Source organism: Mauremys mutica, chromosome 4 (genome assembly GCF_020497125.1).
Source record: "Mauremys mutica isolate MM-2020 ecotype Southern chromosome 4, ASM2049712v1, whole genome shotgun sequence".
NCBI classification, from domain to species: Eukaryota; Metazoa; Chordata; order Testudines; family Geoemydidae; genus Mauremys; species Mauremys mutica.
The window spans coordinates 150,183,640-150,190,082 of record NC_059075.1 but is presented as its reverse complement, the minus strand read 5'-3'; positions in this window follow the sequence as shown (position 1 = coordinate 150,190,082).

Genomic DNA, 6,443 nt, shown 5'->3' with positions numbered 1-6,443 from the left:
CGCCTATTAGGAAACAGTGAATTTATGTATTTCTTTGGTTGTGCTGGGGACTGTTGTGACACTGTAGTTCACAACAAAAACACCCCCATGGCTTTTAGTACTAAGGAACTCGTTGCTTTTTCTCTGGAAGGTTGTGGGGGTAAATCTCTTGTTCCTGAAGAATTTCTAAGGGGATCCATTTTTGCTCAGCTGCCTGCTTCCTCCCTCTCACAGGGAAGAGTCTGGGATCTGAGCCCCTTCTTACCCTTCTGCAAAATCAATTCTTCTTTCATCAGCTGCCGTGATGTTGTTCAGTCCCAATAGCCACATCAGAGTAGACCAATTGTACAGCTAGTCCTGTGTCTGACAGCAGCCAGCACTACATGCTTGGTTGGAATGTGCAGGAAACCCTGTAGTGGACAATTATGGGAAAATCTATCCCTAGCAAAAGTTTCTGACTAATCCTGTCAACCAGTTGTTGGTTTGTGCCCTGAAACAGATTCCTCATATATACATTAGATATTAGTTCAGCTAGGGAGGTTCTCATTATCTGTGTTTCTATCTGATCCTTTTGCAAAATTCCATGAGGCCCAAGTCTCAATGCTATCTAGTGGAAATGATTTCTATAGGTTTATATATCTATATATGAGATAATCTGATCTCCTGTGTATCACAGGCTATTACATTTTACCCAGCTACCCAATAACCTATGTTTGCCTAAAGAACACCTAGAAAGGCATCCAGCCTTGATCTGAAGACATCAAGAGAAAGAGAATCCACCACTTCCTTCAGAAGTTTGTTCCAGTGGTTAATCACCCTCACCTGTAAAACTTGGGAATTTATTCCTCATTCAAATTTGTTTTGCTTCATTTTGCAGTCATTGGCAGTGGCTCTTCCTCCATTTCATTAAACAGCCCTTTAGGACCCAGCATTTTCTCCCCATAAAGGCATTTAAATTGTAATCACGTCACCTGACCTCTGAATCTTCTTTTTGAGAAGCTGAACACATTGAGCTCTCTAAGCCCTGGTCTACACTAAGGTCGGGGGTCGAACTAGGGTACGCGAATTCAGCTACGTGAATAACGTAGCTGAATTCGAACTACCCTAGTTCGACTTACTTACCCGTCCAGACGCCGCGGAAGCGAACTCCGCGGCTCCAAGGTCGACTCCGGCAACTCCTCCTGCCGCGGTGGAGTACCGGAGTTCGAACTAGCGCTTCCGGGGTTCGAACTATCGCGTCTAGATCAGACGCGATAGTTCGAACTCCGAGCAGTCGAACTCGCCGCGTCGACCCAGCAGGTAAGTGTAAACGTGGCCTAAGTCTCTCACTGTGAGGCATTTTGTGGCTCCTCTGTTCCCTCTCCAGTGTTTCAACATGATTTGTAAAATGTGACTACAAGAATTGTACACAGTATTATAGTATCAGTCTCACCATGTGATACACAGGAGTAAAATCACTCTTGCTCTACTTATTACTCCTCTGATTATACATCCAAACATCATATTAGCCCTTTTCGCTGCAGGATCACACTGGGAGCTCATGTTCAGATGTCTGTCAACTGTGACCCCTAAATCCTTTTCAGAGTCACTGCTTTCTAGGATACAGTCGCCCATTCTGCAGCCAAGGCTGGCATTCTTAGGTGGATGACTTTGTGTTATACCCGCACAAGAGGTCTCCCTAAGGGGTGGGGATCAAGTAGATACCGGATGCAGTGTTGGTATATAATACTCTAAATGCTCTTTATTGATTACAAACCAAACCTTTCTCACTCCACATTCACACCACAAACATACTATCCCAGAGTCCAAAGGTCAGAATGGTCCCGAGGGTCAGTCAAGGTTCCTTCCGTCAGGATACGATCATAAGATGCAGGGAGCCAGCAAAAACCACATCTATAGCCACATGAGGCTCTGGATCAATAAACGATTCTGATTTGCAGAAATCATAGGCAATCATTTATAGTGCATTCTGTTGCATCATCAGTTCTTGGCATAGTAAACAAAGGCATTCTACCCACACGATTCCAAAGACATAATCCTGGGCAGGCCACCATGATCCAAGGTGTGCCATTTCCTCCAATTCTTATACAATTTTATATCAGTCCAGCTGGTGGTGGTTTTCCTTTTCTGATGATTTTCTGTATTTTTCTCAGAACATAAGATTGTTTTTGCACAAATAGTTCTAATAGTCCTTGACCTTAAGTTCTTGCTTTGGTTGCCAACTTGCAACACATGTATTCATGTCAACCACGCATCATTCATACTAGGCCTCAATGACCTATAACATATTACGTGGTACATGAATCACACTATATATATAATATCACAACACTTGTATTTAGCCTTATTGTTTGTTTACTTCTCCTTGTATGGTTATTACCTGGCAATAAATAACTTTTATGGTTAAGCTGGTTGTTTCCCTCCCTCCCTCTCTCTCGGTTTTGTTCAATAACTTCATTAATGATCTGAAGGATGGTGTGGATTGCACCCTCAGCAAGTTTGCAGATGACACTAAACTGGGAGGAGTGGTAGATATGCTGGAGGGTAGGGATAGGATACAGAGAGACCTAGACAAATCAGAGGATTGGGCCAAAAGAAATCTGATGAGGTTCAACAAGGACGAGTGCAGAGTCCTGCACTTAGGATGGAAGAATCCCATTCACTGTTACAGACTAGGGACCGAATGGCTAGGCAGCAGTTCTGCAGAAAAGGAACTAAGGGTTACAGTGGACGAGAAGCTGGATATGAGTGAACAGTGTGCCCTTGTTGCCAAGAAGGCTAACAGAATTTTGGGCTGTATTAGTAGGGGCATTGCCAGCAGATTGAGGGACGTGATCATTCCCCTCTATTTGACATTGATGAGGCCTCATCTGGAGTACTGTGTCCAGTTTTGGGCCCCACACTACAAGAAGGATGTGGAGAAATTGGAAAGATTCAAGCAGAGGGCAACAAAAATGATTAGGGGACTGGAGCACATGACTTATGAGGAGAGGCTGAGGGAACTGGGATTGTTTAGTCTGCAGAAGAGAAGAATGAGGGGGAATTTGATAGCTGCTTTCAACTACCTGAAAAGGGGGTTCCAAAGAGGATGGATCTAGACTGTTCTCAGTGGTACCTGATGACAGAACAGAGAGTAATGGTCTCAAGTTGCAGTGGGGGAGGTTTAGGTTGGATATTAGGAAACACTATTTCACTAGGAGGGTGGTGAAGCACTGGAATGAGTTACCTAGGAAGGTGGTAGAATCTCCTTCCTTAGAGGTTTTTAAGGTCGTGCTTGGCAAAGCCCTGGCTAGGATGATGTAGTTGGGAATTGGTCCTGCTTTGAGCAGGGGGTTGGACTAGATGACCTCCTGAGATCCCTTCCAACCCTGATATTCTATGATTCTATGATAGTGTTAAGTTGTCTTGTTTTCATAGTGTGTGTTGTCCTGGTTGGGAAGGGCAGGGTTAAGAGTGAGGAGGCCACTTGTCCAGTATTAACCCAGATAGTCCTCTTTTTGAGAAGTTTGTCCTCTTTTCAGTACTGGGATAAAACCAGACTTGATTTTGTCTGGTATTGGATGGGGGACAATGTTCTGCCCCCTCCGACTCTTAAAAATGGCACCCTTCATGCAGTGTGACCTTGCACGTAGGTCACACCAGTGGGGACAGAGTATTCTTAAAAATAGTGTCCCCCATGTGGCGTGACTTTGCACTCACCATGATAGGAGGTCACACCAGCGGGGGCAGGGTGCGCATGCTCTTAAAGACCATGTCCCCCACGTGGCAGGATCTCACACTCATGTTTCTGGAAGTATCAGAGTGTTTTCTGTAGGGTGCTGCCTTTCTAATTGCTGCTAACTGGACCCCTGCAGCCCTTCCCCTGGCCTGCCTCTTCCCCCAAAGCCCCAGCCCTTCTCCTCCTCTTCCCCCTAAGCCCTGCCTCTTCCACCAGGCTCCCCCTCTTCTCTCAGGCCCTGCTCCCTTGTCTGCCTCTTCCCCCCAAGGCCCCACCCCTGTTGCTCCTCTTCCCCCCCCCCCCCGCCGCTTGCTGAATTGTCTCCATCTCCACCTCCCCCGCCCCCAGCTGGGCTCCCTCTGCTCTGGGGCTGGGATGGCAGCTGCTGCAGCCTGCCAAGGAGCCTGCCTGCAGGTAGGAGCTGACCCGGGCTGGCAGGGGTTAATGACCCGGCACTTGACCCCACCTCGGGGTCATCGGACTTTGCACTGAGCAGACGCTGCCACGTCCCCATTTTGACCAAACTTTCCAGTCAAAAAGCTGGCGCCTGGCACCCCAAACAGCACCTGGACACAGAAGCCAAAAAACGGACGGCCCAGGTCAAACCCTGTGCCCGGGGTAGCGGCCCTGCCGCTCTGCTCCCTTGCCGGCTACAAAAGGGAGCGGCACCGGCGGCAGGAGGAGGCAACAGCGCAGCTGCTGTCTGTGGAGGGAGGAGACGCACATGTGATGGCAGCCACCCCCCCCACCACCACCACAGAGGAGGGGGCTTCCTGGACAAGACAGAGGCCCAGCCCCTAGGAGCATGTGCAGTGCCAGGTGAGTGTGCTGCTGGGGGGGGAGATGGGGGCCCTCCCCTGGAGCTTGCTGCTTTGGGGGGAGAGGGCTGGGGGGACTGTGGAGTCCTCCTCTGGCCCCAGCTCCAGGGCAGCCTGCCTGCACCCCAAACTCCTCATCCCCACCCCCACCCCAGAGCCTTCACTCCCCACCCCAACCCTCTGCCCCAGCCCTGAGCTCCCCTCCTGCACCCCAAACTCCTCATCCCCAGCCCTCACCCCTGCACCCCAATCCTCTGCCCCAGCCCTGAGCCCCTCCCTAATCCCTCAGCCCCAGCCAGAGCCCTCAGCCCCCCACACCCTGACCCCCAGCCCCTCCCCCACCGCAAACCCCTCAGCCCCTCCCCAGTCATTTTGTTCTATGCACCAGTGTGCGGGGCGGTGGGGGCGGGACTTGGACCCGTTCCAACAATGATACAAACCTGCGGCCCCTGAGTAAGCCCCGCCCCCAATCCCCCCCCCGGGGGGGCCGGGCCTGGTGCGGGGGGGGGGGTTAATAGGGGCGGAACTTCCTGCGCTCAGCGGCTCGTTTCCTCGTTCGGAAAATTCCCCGCGCCCGGGTCTGGCTGCGGGCGGGACTCCCGGGTCGGTACTGGGACAAGTCCCGGAGATCGCGTCCGGCCCCGGCGGGGACGGTGAGTCCGGGCCTGGGGCGGAGCGGGGGGGAGGGAACCTGCCCCGGTAGCGGATCGAGTGGTGCCCGCGACCAGGGGCCAGAGCCTGAGCCCGGTGGGGGTGGGGGGGTTTTGCCCAGCCCAGCGAGCTCCCGGGGACGGAGGTTGGGTCTGTGTGTGTGTGTCTGGCTGAGCCTTCCAGGGTCCTCCCCACGCAGCCGGTTTCTGGGGTGCAAAGAGGGGAGCTCTGTGCAGCCAGAGCCCAGGAGGGGCCCCTGCAGCCCAGCCAGCAACTGCCCGGAGAAACAAGACTTTTAAAAAGCCTTGGTCGTCTCCAAAGGCCCAGTGCGCACACACAAGGTGTCCTGCTTTAACAATACCGGTGTATTTAAAGCGTACAGCGCCCCCACCCCCCCGCCAGCCCCGCATGTGGATATAATTATTTTGTTACAAAGGTGCTTGTATAGGAAAGAGAATAAGCTGCACTGATATACGGCCTCTCCGTCCTGGTATCACTGTCTCCCTATGATGAGGAAATAGATTATTCTACTTAGCTTCTATAACAGGGGGGCAAGTTTTGTCTCCTGTACATAGGAGAAAGAAGAAGGGGGAAATGTAGCATCAGCTATGGATAGTTTTAACTCAGGAAAAGCTGCAAAGAATCCTGTGGCACCTTATAGACTACCAGACGTTTTGCAGCATGAGCTTTCGTGGGTGAATACCCACTTCGTCGGATGCAAGTAGTGGAAATTTGCAGCTTTTACAGATCCAGACTAACACGGCTACCCCTCTGATACTTAACGCAGGAAGTTCCTTCGAGAGGAAATGTAGCCAAACTCCAAACCCACAGACAATGGAACTTCCTGTGCCTGCATCCTATAGCTAACTAACTGCTTGGTTTGCAAAATAACACAACGGGGCAAGTAAGTGAACAATAAGGGATCACCGGGGTCGGGGAGAGAGGGATATAGCTTGCTAACCATTTCTGGTAACGATAGCAAATTTTGGCCAATCATAGAGCGATAGATTATCATAGTCAACTGCACTTTGGAGTAAGTTTTTTCCTTGTTCTTGCTGACTTGTAAGCAGGAACCCAACTGCAGTTGAAATAAACGGATCGCCCCTCCCGGGGCTCCTTGCTTGACTAGCTGTGTCCATCTCTCTCTGGCTGTGGGACCTCAGCAACCAGCCCTGGGGCTTTGGGCTCTGGCCCTGTGCTCATCCCCCCTGGACCATGCTGCATCCTCAGGCCCCGATCCCTAGCTGCTTGGCCGCAGGCTTCGGTCCCCGGCCGCA